The sequence below is a fragment of the Triticum aestivum genome, chromosome 2A (genome assembly GCF_018294505.1).
Source record: "Triticum aestivum cultivar Chinese Spring chromosome 2A, IWGSC CS RefSeq v2.1, whole genome shotgun sequence".
In the NCBI taxonomy this organism is placed as follows: Eukaryota; Viridiplantae; Streptophyta; class Magnoliopsida; order Poales; family Poaceae; genus Triticum; species Triticum aestivum.
This window is the reverse complement of record NC_057797.1, coordinates 702,581,123-702,596,993: the sequence shown is the minus strand read 5'-3', so window position 1 is coordinate 702,596,993 and position 15,871 is coordinate 702,581,123.

Below are 15,871 nucleotides of genomic sequence, written 5' to 3'. Positions count from 1 at the left end.
TTTGAGAAGTGCTTGAGTTAAAGTTTGCAAGTCCCATAGCATGCACGTATGGTAAACATTATGCAACAAATTTGAAACATGAGGTGTTATTTGATTGTCCTCCTTATGAGTGGCAGTCGGGGACGAGCGATGTTCTTTTCCTACCAATCTATCCCCCTAGGAGCATGCGCATAATACTTTGGTTTTTGATGGCTTGTAGATTTTTGCAATAAGTATATATGAGTTCTTTATGACTAATGTTGAGTCCATGGATTATACGCACCCTCACCCTTCCATCATTGCTAGCCTCTACGGTACCATGCACTGCCCTTTCTCACATCGAGAGTTGGTGCAAACTTTGCCGGTGCATCCAAAGCCCGTGATATGATAAGTTCTTTCACACATAAACCTCCTTATATCTTCCTCAAAACAGCCACCATACCTACCTATTATGGCATTTCCATAGCCATTCCAAGATATATTGCCATGCAACTTTCCACCATCCAGTTTATCATGACACATCCATCATTGTCATATTGCTTAGCATGATCATGTAGTTGACATAGTATTTGTGGCAAAGCCACCGTTCATAATTTTTTCATACTTGTCACTCTTGATTCATTGCATATCCCGGTACACCGCCGGAGGCATCCATATAGAGTCATACTTTGTTTTAGAATCGAGTTGTAATCATTGAGTTGTAAATAAATAAAAGTGTGATGATCATCATTTAATAGAGCATTGTCCCCCCAAAAAAAGGCCCAAGAAAAAAAAGAAGGCCCCGAAAAAAGGGGCAATGCTACTATTCCTTTTTCCACACTTGTGCTTCAAAGTAGCACCATGTTCTTCATATAGAGAGTCTCTTGAGTTATCACTTTCATATACTAGTGGGAATTTTCATTATAGAACTTGGCTTGTATATTCCAACAATGGGCCTCCTCAAGTGCCCTAGGTCTTCGTGAACAAGCAAGTTGGATGCACACCCACTTAGTTTCTTTTGTTGAGCTTTCATACATTTATAGCTCTAGTGCATCCGTTGCATGGCAATCCCTACTCCTTGCATTAACATCAATTGATGGGCATCTCCATAGCCCATTGATTAGCCTCGTTGATGTGAGACTTTCTCCTTTTTTTGTCTTCTCCACATAACCCCCACCATTATATTCTATTCCACCCATACTGCTATATCCATGGCTCACGCTCATGTATTGCGTGAAAGTTTATGAATTTGAAATTATTACGGTATGAAACAATTGCTTGGCTTGTCATCGAGGTTGTGCATGATGAGAGCATTCTTGTGTGACGAAAATGGAGCATGACTAAACTATATGATTTTGTAGGGATGAACTTTCTTTGGCCATGTTACTTTAAGAAAACATAATTGCTTTGTTGGTTTGCTTGAAGTATTATTATTCTTTATGTTAATATGAAATTTTGTCTTGAATCTTCCTAATTTGAATATTCATACCACAATTAAGAAGATTTGCATTGAAATTATGCCAAGTAGCACTCCGCATCAAAAATTCTCTTTTTATCATTTACCTACTCGAGGACGAGCAGGAATTAAGCTTGGGGATGCCTGATACGTCTCCAATGTATCTATAATTTTTGATTGCTCCATGCTATATTATCTACTGTTTTGGACTATCTTGGGCTTTATTTTCCACTTTTATATTATTTTTGGGACTAACCTATTAACCGGAGGCCCAACCCAGAATTGTTGTTTTTTTTGCCTATTTTAGTGTTTTGAAGAAACGGAATATCAAATGGAGTCCAAACGGAATGAAACCTTCGGAAACATGATTTTCTCACCGAACGTGATCCAGGTGACTTGGACCCTACGCCAAGGCATCAGAGAGGCGGTCACGAGGGTGGGGGCGCGCCCCCTGCCTCGTGGGCCCCTCGATGCTCCACCGACGTACTCCTTCCTCCTATATATACCTACGTACCCCCAAACGAACATATACGGAGCCAAAAACCTAATTCCACTACCGCAACTTTCTGTATCCACGAGATCCCATCTTGGGGCCTATTCTGGAGCTCCGCCGGAGAGGGCCGTCAGCACGGAGGGCTTCTACATCATCATAGCCCCTCCGATGAAGTGTGAGTAGTTTACCTCAGACCTTCGGGTCCATAGTTAGTAGCTAGATGGCTTCTTCTCTCTTTTTGGATCTCAATACAAAGTCCCCCCCTCTCTCGTGGAGATCTATTCGATGTAATCTTCTTTTTGCGGTGTGTTTGTTGAGATCGATGAATTGTGGCTTTATGATCAAGTCTATCTATGAATAATATATGAATCTTCTCTGAATTCTTTTATGTATGATTGGTTATCTTTGCAAGTCTCTTCGAATTATCCGTTTGGTTTGGCCAACTAGATTGGTAGTTCTTGCCATGGGAGAAGTGCTTAGCTTTGGGTTCGATCTTGCGGTGTCCTTTCCTAGTGACAGAAGGGGCAGCAAGGCACGTATTGTATCGTTGCCATCGAGGATAACAAGATGGGGTTTATTTCATATTGCATGAATTTATCTCTCTACATCACGTCATCTTGCTTAAGGCGTTACTCTGTTTTTAACTTAATACTCTAGATGCATGCTGGATAGCGGTCGATGAGTGGAGTAATAGTAGTAGATTCAGAATCGTTTCGGTCTACTTGTCATGGACGTGATGCCTATATACATGATCATGCCTAGATATTCTCATAACTATGCTCAATTCTGTCAATTACTCAACAGTAATTTGTTCACCCACTGTAGAGTACTTATGCTCTTGAGAGAAGCCACTAGTGAAACCTATGTCCCCTGGGTCTATTCTCATCATATCAATCTCCATCACTTCAATCTTGCTTTGCTTTTTACTTTGCCTTTACTTTTTACTTTTCATCTTTATACCAAAAATACCAAAAATATTATATCTATCAGATCTCACTCTTGTAAGTGACCGTGAAGGGATTGACAACCCCTAATCGGGTTGGTTGCGAGTAGCTATCATTTTGTGCAGGTACGAGGGACTTGAGCGTGGCCTCCTAATGGATTGATACCTTGGTTCTCAAAAACTGAGGGAAATACTTACGCTACTCTGTTGCATCATCCCTTCCTCTTCGGGGAAAACCAACGCAAGCCCAAGAGGTAGCACTTCACATGTTTCTAATCTCTTTTGTAGGGAAATATTGTGTCTACATGGTGTGCCAAAGACGATCGTCTCGGACCGCGACGTCAAGTTCCTTAGATACTTTTGGAAGACCCTATGCGCCAAGCTCGGAATCAAGCTACTCTTCTCCACGGCGTATCATCCACAAACCTACGGCCAAATAGAGGTGACCAACCGCACACTCTCCGCTCTACTTCGAGTACTCATCAAGAAGAACATCAAGGAGTGGGAGGAGTGTCAACCTATCGCCGAGTTCGCCTACAACCGAGCAAAACACTCAACAACCGGCAAGTCCCCCTTCGAGGTCGTCTACGGATTCAACCCATTGTCACCATTGGACATTCTTCCTCTACCACTCCAAGAGCGCATCAATTTGGACGGAAGTGCGCGTGTGACTCATCTCAAGAAGGTGCATGAAGATACAAGACATACTATCGAGCGCCAAGTACAACGACTTGCGACCAAGCTCAACATGAACAAGCACCCCATGGTTTTCAACATTGGTATTCTCGTGTGGCTAAACCTTCGCAAGGACCGCTTTCCCCAAGAACGCAAGTGCAAACTTCGACCACGAGCGGTTGGAACCTTCAAGGTGCTTGCACGCTACAACGACAACGCTTACAAGATCGACCTCCCCCGCAAGAAGTACAACATGAGCGATATCTTCAATGTCAAGGACCTCTCGCCCTTCCATGGTGATGAAGAATTTGATCCGAGGACGGATCTTCCCCAAGGGAGGGGCGATGATGCAGAGCATCCCAAGGTCATCCCCATGGACCTACCATCGTCTCACCAAGTGACTAGCGGACCAATGACACGAGCACGTGCAAGAGCCCTCGAAACTAAGGTGAACTCACTCCTCTCCGAACTACCACTTACCATGCATGAGAATTGGCTACTTCCTCAAGCGGAAACCCTATGTGTGATCAGGTTCTTGGAGGAAGGCCACGGACCAACTACATTCAATGGACATGATGGTGAGGACACCAAGTTCACGGCACAAGAAGAAGAACTGCTCGAAGTCGCCAGGCTCCGGATGACCGACGAACCCCGAACGCCCAATGACCTCTAGGCTCCGGACGTCCGGCCCTCTCCAGACGATCGACACTTCCATACCCGAGCCAAAAATACGGATTTCCGAAGCGCTACGGATGACCGATGACCTCCAGGCTCCGGACGTCCAACCCCGACCAGACGTCCCACCGAAGTCCACCCGAGCCGAATCTACGGACGTCCGACAGGCACCGGACGTCCGGACCCTCGCGAGCCTCCGGACGACCGGTGACTCCCGGACATCTGGCGCCTGTGCGCTGCCATGTGTTGGGCCGCCGCCCATGTACCCCCACTTCGCCCCTTTTGCACTAAGACTATATATAGACTTCCTTTTCCTTCTAGCTAGTGTTAGCATTGGATTAGATCATATTTAGAGATAGAGCATTGCCCATCCACATCGGATCTACTCCACGAGAGATACCGCGGCCCCTCTTCGGAGAAGATCCCTTTGGATTCAAGACCTCCTTGCGGAGAAGAACATCAAGACCTCCTCATGGAGAAGACCAACTACCTTTTGTATTGTCCGTTGTTGATCATGGATCTTGTATATTCCTTTGTGTTCATGGACCTAGAGCATGTGTGATCATACTTGTTGGTTTGAGTGTTCTCTTGTCTCCCCCTTGTGATTTTCCCCTCGGTTCCCTCCTAGTGTTCTTCGTGTTCATCGCGGATCCGCTCCTTTCGTGAAAGATCGGCCGATTAGGGTTCCCACCCTACATCACACAACAACTTGAAGGATGAACATGGCGAAGTGATTTAATTGATTGTCCACCTCTTCTCTTGGGGTGAGGTTGTTTGGATCATGCAGGTAGTAACTGATAACCCACAAGTATAGGGGATCGCAATAGTTTTCGAGGGTAGAGTATTCAACCCTAATTTATAGATTCGACACAAGGGGATCGCAATAGTTTTTGAGGGTAGAGTATTCAACCCTGAGTAGTTCTTTGTAGACCTTCGGGTCCGTAGTTAGTAGCTAGATGGCTTCCTCTCCCCCCTCTCTCTCTCTCTTGATTCTCAATACAATAGTCTCTTGGAGATCCATATGATGTAACTCTTTTGCGGTGTGTTTGTTGGGATCCGATGAACTTTGAGTTTATGATCAGATCTATCTCTTTTTATATCCATGAATGTATTTGAGTTTCTTTGATCTCTTTTATGCATGATCTTGTATAGCCTCATATATCTTCTCCGATATTTGGGTTTTTTGGCCAACTTGATCTATTTATCTTGCAATGGGAGGAGGTGCTTTGTAGTGGGTTCGGTCTTACGGTGCTTGATCCCAGTGACAGAAAGAGAACCGACATGTATGTATTGTTGCTACTAAGGATAAAATGATGAGGTCTATCTCTACATAGATAGATCTTGTCGACATCATGTCATCATTCTTATTGCATTACTCCGTTTCTCCATGAACTTAATACACTAGATGCATGTTGGATAGCGGTCGATGTGTGGAGTAATAGTAGTAGATGCAGGCAGAAGTCGGTCTACTAATCTTGGATGTGATGCCCATCTAATGATCATTGCCTGGATATTGTTGATGTCTACTACACAACCTTCTTCTTGTAGACGTTGTTGGGCCTCCAAGTGAAGAGGTTTGTAGGACAATTGCAAATTTCCCTCAAGTGGATGACCTAAGATTTATCAATCTGTGGGATGCGTAGGATGAAGATGGTCTCTCTCAAGCAACCCTGCAACCAAATAGCAAGGAGTCTCTTGTGTCCCCAACACACCCAATACAATGGTAAATTGTATAGGTGCACTAGTTCGGCGAAGAGATATAGGTTTTTGTAATCTGAAAATATAAAAACAGCAAGGTAACTAATGATAAAAGTGAGCACAAACTATCATGAGAGACACTTATGGATTGCCTACCAAAGATGGCAATACCTAGATCTATCCTCGCTTTTATGCCTAGTTGGGGGCATTAAACGATAGCGCTTGTTGGGAGGCAGCCCAATTTTATTTTTATTCCTTGCTTTTTGCTCCTGTCTATTAATAAATAAATTATCTAGCCTATGTTTTGGTTGTGTTTTTTGTGTTTAATTAGTGTTTGTGCCAAGTAGAACCGTTGCGAAGACTTAGGGAAAGTCTTGTTGAACTTGCTGTAAAAAACAGAAACTTTAGCGCTCACGAGAACTGCTGTCATTTTTATTTGAAGAGTGCTATTTAGTTAATTATTTTTGAAGATGATTAATACATAAATTCCTCACGTCCAGCAATTTATTTTATAATTTTTGGGGTTCCATATCTTGCGCTTGCTACAGATTACTACAGACTGTTCTGTTTTTGACAGATTCTGTTTTTCGTGTGTTGTTTGCTTATTTTGATGAATCTATGGCTAGTAAAATAGTTTATAATCCATAGAGAAGTTGGAATACAGTAGGCTTAACACCAATATAAATAAAGAATGAATTCATTACAGTACCTTGAAGTGGTATTTTGTTTTCTTTCGCTAACGGAGCTCACAAGTTTTCTACTTTAAGTTTTGTGTTGTGAAGTTTTCAAGTTTTGGGTGAATTGTTTTGATGGATTATGGAACCAGGAGTGGCAAGAGCCTAAGATTGGGGATGCCCATGGCACCCCCAAGATAATCCAAGGACACCAAAAATTCAAAGCTTGGGGATGCCCCGGAAGGCATCCCCTCTTTCGTCCACTTCCATCGGTAATTTACTTGGAGCTATATTTTTATTCACCAACATGATATGTGTTTTGCTTGGAGCGTCTTGTATTATTTGTGTCTTTTTGTTTTAGTATGCCACAATCATCCTTGCTGTACACACCTTTTGAGAGAGCCATACATGAATTAAAATTTGATAGAATACTCTATGTGCTTCACTTATATCTTTTTGAGCTAAGTAGTTTTGCTCTATGTGCTTCACTTATATCTTTTGAGCTATGTAGTTTTGCTCTATGTGCTTCACTTATATCTTTTGAGCATTATAATTTTGCTCTAAGTGCTTCACTTAGATCTTTTAGAGCACGGTGGTGGATTTGTTTTAAAGAAACTATTGATCTCTCATGCTTCACTTAAATTATTTTGAGAGTCTTAATAGCATGGTAATTTGCTTAACAATGACATGCTTGGTATTCAAGATTTGTGAAACTTTCTTTTAAGTGTGTTGAATACTAAGACAAGTTGTATGCTTGATAATCGTTTTGAGATATGGAGGTAGTAATATCAAAGTCATGCTAGTAGAGTAATTGTGAATTTGAGAAGTGCTTGAGTTAAAGTTTGCAAGTCCCATAGCATGCACGTATGGTAAACGTTATGCAACAAATTTGAAACATGAGGTGTTATTTGATTGTCCTCCTTATGAGTGGCGGTCGGGGACGAGCGATGTTCTTTTCCTACCAATCTATCCCCCTAGGAGCATGCACGTAATACTTTGGTTTTTGATGCCTTGTAGATTTTTGCAATAAGTATATATGAGTTCTTTATGACTAATGTTGAGTCCATGGATTATACGCACCCTCACCCTTCCATCATTGCTAGCCTCTACGGTACCATGCATTGCCCTTTCTCACATCGAGAGTTGGTGCAAACTTCGCCGGTGCATCCAAACCCCGTGATATGACACGCTCTTTCACACATAAACCTCCTTATATCTTCCTCAAAACAGCCACCATACCTACCTATTATGGCATTTCCATAGCCATTCCGAGATATATTGCCATGCAACTTTCCACCATCCAGTTTATCATGACACATCCATCATTGTCATATTGCTTAGCATGATCATGTAGTTGACATAGTATTTGTGGCAAAGCCACCGTTCATAATTTTTTCATACTTGTCACTCTTGATTCATTGCATAGCCCGGTACACTGCCGGAGGCATCCATATAGAGTCATACTTTGTTTTAGAATCGAGTTGTAATCATTGAGTTGTAAATAAATAAAAGTGTGATGATCATCATTTAATAGAGCATTGTCCCCCAAAAAAAGGCCAAAGAAAAAAAAGAAGGCCCCCAAAAAAGGGGCAATGCTACTATTCCTTTTTCCACACTTGTGCTTCAAAGTAGCACCATGTTCTTCATATAGAGAGTCTCTTGAGTTATCACTTTCATATACTAGTGGGAATTTTCATTATAGAACTTGGCTTGTATATTCCAACAATGGGCCTCCTCAAGTGCCCTAGGTCTTCGTGAACAAGCAAGTTGGATGCACACCCACTTAGTTTCCTTTGTTGAGCTTTCATACACTTATAGCTCTAGTGCATCCGTTGCATGGCAATCCCTACTCCTTGCATTAACATCAATTGATGGGCATCTCCATAGCCCATTGATTAGCCTCGTTGATGTGAGACTTTCTCCTTTTTTTGTCTTCTCCACATAACCCCCACCATTATATTCTATTCCACCCATACTGCTATATCCATGGCTCACGCTCATGTATTGCGTGAAAGTTTATGAGTTTGAAATTATTAAGGTATGAAACAATTGCTTGGCTTGTCATCGGGGTTGTGCATGATGAGAGCATTCTTGTGTGATGAAAATGGAGCATGACTAAACTATATGCTTTTGTAGGGATGAACTTTCTTTGGCCATGTTACTTTAAGAAAACATAATTGCTTTGTTGGTTTGCTTGAAGTATTATTATTCTTTATGTTAATATGAAATTTTGTCTTGAATCTTCCTAATTTGAATATTCATACCACAATTAAGAAGATTTGCATTGAAATTATGCCAAGTAGCACTCCGCATCAAAAATTCTCTTTTTATCATTTACCTACTCGAGGACGAGCAGGAATTAAGCTTGGGGATGCCTGATACATCTCCAATGTATCTATAATTTTTGATTGCTCCATGCTATATTATCTACTGTTTTGGACTATCTTGGGCTTTATTTTCCACTTTTATATTATTTTTGGGACTAACCTACTAACCGGAAGCCCAACCCAGAATTGTTGTTTTTTCCCTATTTCAGTGTTTTGAAGAAACGGAATATCAAACGGAGTCTAAACGGAATGAAACCTTCGGAAACATGATTTTCTCACCGAACGTGATCCAGGTGACTTGGACCCTACGCCAAGGCATCAGAGAGGCGGTCACGAGGGTGGGGGCGCGCCCCCTGCCTCGTGGGCCCCTCGATGCTCCACTGACATACTCCTTCCTCCTATATATACCTACGTACCCCCAAACGAACATATACGGAGCCAAAAACCTAATTCCACTACCGCAACTTTCTGTATCCACGAGATCCCATCTTGGGGCCTATTCCGGAGCTCCGCCGGAGAGGGCCGTCATCACGGAGGGCTTCTACATCATCATAGCCCCTTCGGTGAAGTGTGAGTAGTTTACCTCAGACCTTCGGGTCCATAGTTAGTAGCTAGATGGCTTCTTCTCTCTTTTTGGATCTCAATACAAAGTTCTCCCCCTCTCTCGTGGAGATCTATTCAATGTAATCTTCTTTTTGCGGTGTGTTTGTTGAGACCGATGAATTGTGGGTTTATGATCAAGTCTATCTATGAATAATATATGAATCTTCTCTGAATTCTTTTATGTATGATTGGTTATCTTTGCAAGTCTCTTCGAATTATCTGTTTGGTTTGGCCAACTAGATTGGTAGTTCTTGCCATGGGAGAAGTGCTTAGCTTTGGGTTCGATCTTGCGGTGTCCTTTCCCAGAGACAGAAGGGGCAGCAAGGCACGTATTGAATCGTTGCCATCGAGGATAACAAGATGGGGTTTATTTCATATTGCATGAATTTATCTCTCTACATCACGTCATCTTGCTTAAGGTGTTACTCTGTTTTTAACTTAATACTCTAGATGCATGCTGGATAGCGGTCGATGAGTGGAGTAATAGTAGTAGATGCAGAATCGTTTCGGTCTACTTGTCACGGACGTGATGCCTATATACATGATCATGCCTAGGTATTCTCATAACTATGCTCAATTCTGTCAATTACTCAACAGTAATTTGTTCACCCACCGTAGAGTACTTATGCTCTTGAGAGAAGCCACTAGTGAAACCTATGGCTCCCGGGTCTATTCTCATCATATCAATCTCCATCACTTCAATCTTGCTTTGCTTTTTACTTTGCCTTTACTTTTTAATTTTCATCTTTATACCAAAAATACCAAAAATATTATATCTATCAGATCTCACTCTTGTAAGTGACCGTGAAGGGATTGACAACCCCTAATCGCGTTGGTTGCGAGTAGCTATCGTTTTGTGCAGGTACGAGGGACTTGAGCGTGGCCTCCTACTGGATTGATACCTTGGTTCACAAAAACTGAGGGAAATACTTACGATACTCTGTTGCATCATCCCTTCCTCTTCGGGGAAAACCAACACAAGCCGAAGAGGTAGCACTTCACATGTTTCTAATCTCTTTTGTAGGGAAATATTGCGTCTACATGGTGTGCCAAAGACGATCATCTCGGACCGCGACGTCAAGTTCCTTAGATACTTTTGGAAGACCCTATGCGCCAAGCTCGGAATCAAGCTACTCTTCTCCACGGCGTATCATCCACAAACCGACGGCCAAACAGAGGTGACCAACCGCACACTCTCCGCTCTACTTCGAGTACTCATCAAGAAGAACATCAAGGAGTGGGAGGAGTGTCAACCTATCGCCGAGTTCGCCTACAACCGAGCAAAACACTCAACAACCGGCAAGTCCCCCTTCGAGGTCGTCTACGGATTCAACCCATTGTCACCATTGGACATTCTTCCTCTACCACTCCAAGAGCGCATCAATTTGGATGCAAGTGCACGTGTGACTCATCTCAAGAAGGTGCATGAAGATACAAGACATACTATCGAGCGCCAAGTACAACGACTTGCGACCAATCTCAACATGAGCAAGCACCCCATGGTTTTCAACATTGGTAATCTCGTGTGGCTAAACCTTCGCAACGACCGCTTTCCCCAAGAACGCAAGTGCAAACTTCGACCACGAGCGGTTGGACCCTTCAAGGTGCTTGCACGCTACAGGCACCGGACGTCCGGACCCTCGCGAGCCTCCGGACGACCGGTGACTCCCGGACATCTGGCGCCTGTGCGCTGCCATGTGTTGGGCCGCAGCCCATGTACCCCCACTTCGCCCCTTTTGCACTAAGACTATATATAGACTTCCTTTTCCTTCTAGCTAGGGTTAGCATTGGATCAGCTCATATTTAGAGATAGAGCATTGCCCATCCACATCAGATCTACTCCACGAGAGAGACCGCAGCCCCTCTTCGGAGAAGATCCCTTTGGATTCAAGACCTCCTTGCGGAGAAGAACATCAAGACCTCCTCACGAAGAAGACCAGCTACCTTTTGTATTGTCCGTTGTTGATCGTGGATCTTGTATATTCCTTTGTGTTCATGGACCTAGTGCATGTGTGATCATACTTGTTGGTTTAAGTGTTCTCTTGTCTTCCCCTTGTGATTTTCCCCTCGGTTCCCTCCTAGTGTTCTTCGTGTTCATCGCGGATCCGCTTCTTTCATGAAAGATCGGCCGATTAGGGTTCCCACCCTACATCACACAACAGCTTGAAGGATGAACATGGCGAAGTGATTGAATTGATTGTCCACCTGTTCTCTTGGGGTGAGGTTGTTTGGACCATGTACGTAGTAACTGATAACCCACAAGTATAGGGGATCGCAACAGTTTTCGAGGGTAGAGTATTCAACCCTAATTTATAGATTTGACACAAGGGGATCGCAATAGTTTTCAAGGGTAGAGTATTCAACCCTGAGTAGTTCTTTGTAGACCTTCGGGTCTGTAGTTAGTAGCTAGATGGCTTCCTCTCCCTCTCTCTCTCTCTCTCTTGATTCTTAATACAATAGTCTCTTGGAGATCCATATGATGTAACTCTTTTGCGGTGTGTTTGTTGGGATCCGATGAACTTTGAGTTTATGATCAGATCTATCTCTTTTTATATCCATGAATGTATTTCAGATTATTTGATCTCTTTTATGCATGATCTTGTATAGCCTCATATATCTTCTCCGATATTTGGGTTTTTTGGCCAACTTGATCTATTTATCTTGCAATGGGAGGAGGTGCCTTGTAGTGGGTTCGGTCTTACGGTGCTTGATCCCAGTGACAGAAAGAGAACCGACATGTATGTATTGTTGCTACTAAGGATAAAACGATGAGGTCTATCTCTACATAGATAGATCTTGTCTACATCATGTCATCATTCTTATTGCATTACTCCGTTTCTCCATGAACTTAATACACTAGATGCATGCTGGATAGCGGTCGATGTGTGGAGTATTAGTAGTAGATGCAGGAAGAAGTCGGTCTACTAATCTTGGATGTGATGCCCATCTAATGATCATTGCCTGGATATTGTTGATGTCTACTACACAACCTTCTTCTTGTAGACGTTGTTGGGCCTCCAAGTGAAGAGGTTTGTAGGACAATTGCAAATTTCCCTCAAGTGGATGACCTAAGGTTTATCAATCCGTGGGATGCGTAGGATGAAGATGGTCTCTCTCAAGCAACCCTGCAACCAAATAGCAAGGAGTCTCTTGTGTCCCCAACACACCCAATACAATGGTAAATTGTATAGGTGCACTAGTTCGGCGAAGAGATATAGGTTTTTGTAATCTGAAAATATAAAAACAGCAAGGTAACTAATGATAAAAGTGAGCACAAACGGTATTGCAATGCATTGAAACAAGGCCTAGGATTCATACTTTCACTAGTGCAAGTCCTCTCAACAATAATAACATAATTGGATCATCACTACAAAAAAAAGACACATCCGTGACATTTTGGGCCGAACGATTTTTTTTTCTGTCATACATATGACACTTCTATGACGATAATTGTGACAAAACCCGGTATCATCATAGATGTGGTGGGCTCCTACTTCTATGACAAAAAATCATGATAGAAAATGGGCTTTTTGTCCTGGGCGGGCCGGAGACGCAACTGCATGACATTCTTTGGGCCGTCCATGACGTAAAAAACCGTGGTAGAAGCGAGGGGGAGGAAAATTTCAGGGATTTCCCGGTTACGGTGGGAGGTCGGGGGCCGAGCGATGCACGTTTCTCTCGTACACGTATGCACGTGTGTGCGAGGCGTTGGCTCTAACTGAACCCGAGCGAGGCGTTGGGCTCTAATTAACTGAACCCGAGCGATTGCACTACAGGCTACGCGTTACTGAACCCGAGCGATCGATCGATGGATGTTAACTGAACCCAATCGAGCGATTCCTTCGCTACTGCTGCTAACTGAAGCCAATCGATGCTGCCTCTGGGATGAACAGTGAGCGTTGCGCGGGGGGGGGGGGGTTGGCTGAACAGTGAGCGGTGGCGTTGCCTCTGGATGAACAGGACCCCGTGGTGTGGTGGAGGGTTGGATGAATCGTAGATGGTGGAGGGGTGCCCGTGGAGGGGTGGTTGAACAGGACCCCGTGGTGTGGAGGGATAGATGAACAGTAGACGGTGGAGGGGTGGTTGAACAGTAGCCGGCGGAGTAGCGCACGGTGGAGGCTGGATGAACAGGAGCCCATGGAGGCTGGAGGAGGTCGACGGTAGCCCGTGGAGACTGGAGGAGGTCAACGGTGGAGATGAACAGTATCCCGTGGAGTCCTATTTAGCGGTACCCCACACCCCTCCCGATGAACAGGACCCCATTTCGACGGTAGCGCTCCAACACAAATCCGTTTCATCCATTTTGCGGTACGCCAAACCCCTCCCGATCAACAGGACCCCTGTTTCGACCGTGGGAGGTCCGTTTCCTGTGTTTTGCGGTATGCCAGACCCCTCTCAATGAACAGGATCCCGTTTCGAATGTGGCCGGTCGAACACAAGGCTGTTTCCTCCGTTTTGCGGTACGCCAGGCCTTGTTTCCATTGCCTGTTCCATCCGAGCGATCCCGATGAACACGACCACGCATTCCGTTCCGACCCAGCCGGTTGGCTCCAACGCATTCCGTTGCCTCCCGATGAACACGACACATTCCATTGCCTCCCCATGAACACGACGATGACATTGTTTCTCTGTTCCGACCCAGCCATGTACACGAGCCCTGGCCGTACGTATGCGCGAGTAGGCGTTCAAGACCTTGCCCGTATGTACGTACATGGCCATATTTTCTTTCTTGCACCCTGGCCGCTGTACGTACGTGTACATGCTACGTGCGCGCCTCTACTACGAAACGTGTGCGCCTCTACATCAACAAGTATATATGTATGTACACATTCGCGACTAGAATGACAATGCTACGTACGCTTCGACCAGATGGGTCCCGACTGTCAGGCACTTCCTTGCCTGCGAAGATGTAGTTGGTGGGTCCCAGCAGTCAGGGGGGCGAATCATTTTGTTTGTTTTCTTTGCCCGGACACACTTCCTTGGGTGCGAAGATGTAGCTGCTGGGTCCCAGCAGTCAGGGGGGAATCTTTTTGTTTTTTTGCCCGGACGCACTTCCTTTCATGCAAAGATGTAGCTGGTGTGTCCCAGCAGTAAGGGGGGCGAATCGTTTTTTTTCGGACACACGTCCTTGCGTGCGAAGATGTAGCTGGTGGGTCCCAGCAGTTAGGGGGGCGAATCATTTTTTTCTTCAGATGCACTTCCTTGCGTGTGAAGATGTAGCTGGTGGGTCCCAGCAGTCAGGGGGAACATTTTTTTGCGGAATAATTCTTTTGCACGTAATAAGGAGGCACTTCCCTGCTGTGGTCGTGGACCCAGCTGTTAGTCTCTCCACGTACAGTCCATGTCTGATGGAAGACATTCCTTGACCACGTAGACCACGCTGCGCTGAGAGCACCAGGGCGGTGGACGACGGCGAGGCCTAGGAAGGGGACAACGCGGATCTGGGGAAGACGCGGCAGTGGATGCCCACGCGTAGAGGAGTATGAGGGTTCACTCGTTCGTCTGCGGTGTGAGGCTGTCGTCACCGCAGAATAACAGGGGGTGTGGGTGCGTAGAGGGATGGCCTGGCCATCGGTGGGAGTAGTAGGGGGCGGTGAGGCCTCCGCGGGATCACAGCCGGCCACGGGCGGCAGGAGCAAGCGGCACGACCAGCGCTGCTTTGGGCGGCTGGAGCAAGAAGACCAGAGGTTGAAGAAGCACTACGGCTGTTGGATGGACATCGTACGGTCACTGGAGCTAGAATCGTTCATATATTGACTAAAGTTGACAAAGGCCTCCGTCCCAGTCAACTTAGTAGTCCCACAAGTCAGCCTCCCACCAAGGTGGGTCCTAGGTAGCAGGGGGTATTCATTTTTTTGTGCGTAATAAGGAGGCACTTCCGGTGGGTCCGAGCTGACAGCGGGGGGAACATTTTTTTGCGGAATACGGTGGCCCATCCTGTGGGTCCTAGCAGTTAGGGGGAAACGTTTTTTCGCTAAATACTGGTGGCCCATCCGGTGGGTCCCTGCTGTCAGGTGGAGGAATAATTATTTTCCGCGTAATAAGGAGGCACTTCCTTGCGGCTGCCGTGGACCCAGTTGTCAGCCTCTCCACGTACAGTACTCTTCTGATGGAAGTCGGTCGTTGACCACATTGACCACGCCGCGTCAAGAGCACCACGGCGGTGGACGACGGCGAGGCCTAGGAAGGGGACGACGCGGAGCCGAGGAAGACGCGACAGTGGAAGCCCGCGCGGAGAGGAGTACCAGGGTTCACCGGTTCGGCTGCGGTGTGAGGCTGCTGCGCCGCAGAATAACATGGTGTGTGGGTGAGTAGAGGGATGCCCTGGCCAGGGGTGGGAGTAGTAGGGGGCGCTGAGGCCTGCGCGGC